At 39.9% G+C, this 1,380-nt stretch overlaps 1 non-coding gene across 1 annotated transcript; it reads right to left on the bottom strand.

Moving 5' to 3' along the window:
* Nucleotides 1-651: 651 nt before the first annotated feature.
* LOC148293790 (small nucleolar RNA R71) lies at nt 652-758 on the bottom strand. The gene has a single exon (XR_015836968.1). It is a non-coding gene; the product is annotated as a small nucleolar RNA R71 (small nucleolar RNA).
* Nucleotides 759-1,380: the final 622 nt, after the last annotated feature.

Raw genomic sequence — 1,380 nt, 5'->3', positions numbered from 1 at the left:
GTGTTTCTAATTAATCTAATTTTCTGTTTCAGGTAGTTTATGTCTAAAAAGCCATTACTTGAACAAGTGAGGTCTTCGTTCCAACGTTCTAGATCTTTGAACGCAGGACCATCATTGCAACCCAGACGAGTGACCTCTGAAATTCAGAATCGTCTAGAAAGGGAGTTGTCAACTGCAAAAGAGCAAGCTCTTGCTACATTTACAAGTCTTGCTCTCCACACTGAACTTCCTGGTTCTTCACTTTCAAATTCGGAAGCAAGTTCAGACCAAGAAGAAGAAGAAATGATGGCTGCCATTGAGTTCATGGGAGAACTTGATATCCCAACAATTCCAACATCTCCTTCAAGCATTTTGCTGCCCACTGTAGCTCGAAATTATGAGCTTAAATCTTCTCATCTTAATATGCTACCCTCCTTTTATGGTTTACCTAATGAAGATCCATTAACTCATATAAAGGATATTTTTAATGTTGTGAGTTCTTTTCCCTTGACAGGTGTGACAAAAGATCAACTTCGAATGAGAGTGTTTCCATACACTTTAAAGGATAAGGCGAAGTATTGGTTGAATTCTTTGAAGCCTGGTTCACTCACTACATGGGCTGCCATTCAAAAGAAGTTCCTGGAAAAATACTTCTCCACGCAAAAGACCGACATGCTTAGGGACAAGATCTTATTATTTGCACAGCAAGATGATGAATCGTTTTGTGAAGCATGGGAGAGATTCAATGGGCTGCTCAACCAATGTCCTCATCATGGGATTCCATTGAAGCTTCAAATGCGTATGTTTTATAAAGGACTAACCCCTTCTAGTCATAATATAGTCACCAATTTTGCAGGTGGTTCTTTTAAAACCAAAACTCCAGAAGAAACGTACGAACTCTTTGAGGAGATAGCAATGGAGACCCAACATACGGATACAAGAGGTAAACGTGTTATTAGTGGTTCTAATGATGCTTCTAGTGTGCAGATTTCAAAACTGGAACAAAAGCTAGATGCTCTTCTTGCATTAAACTCAAGAAGCCCTCCGAAGGAAGTGTGTAGCATTTGTGAATCTCATGACCATGCTACCATAGCTTGTCCACTTGGGGCTGGATATCCAGAATTTGTGCAAGAACAAGCTAAGGTGGTAAATTCCTACAACCAAGGTCCAAGAAATGATCCATACTCTCAAAGTTATAATCCAGGTTGGAGGAATCATCCAAACTTTTCATGGAGAAATACCCAGAATCAAGCAAATCCCCCTTCATTCCAAAGACCACAACAATCATCATCATCATTGGAAGATATAGTGAAGCAGAGAGCAATCAACCAATCCAATTTTCAGCAAACTACACAAGCTGCCATCTCCAAATTGGAAGTCCAATTAGGCCAAATAGCTGCT

Source organism: Prunus avium, chromosome 6 (assembly GCF_965620075.1).
Source record: "Prunus avium chromosome 6, drPruAviu1.hap1.1, whole genome shotgun sequence".
Taxonomy (NCBI): Eukaryota; Viridiplantae; Streptophyta; class Magnoliopsida; order Rosales; family Rosaceae; genus Prunus; species Prunus avium.
Note: the sequence above shows the minus strand (reverse complement) of the source record. Positions and strands in the feature narration are given on the sequence as shown.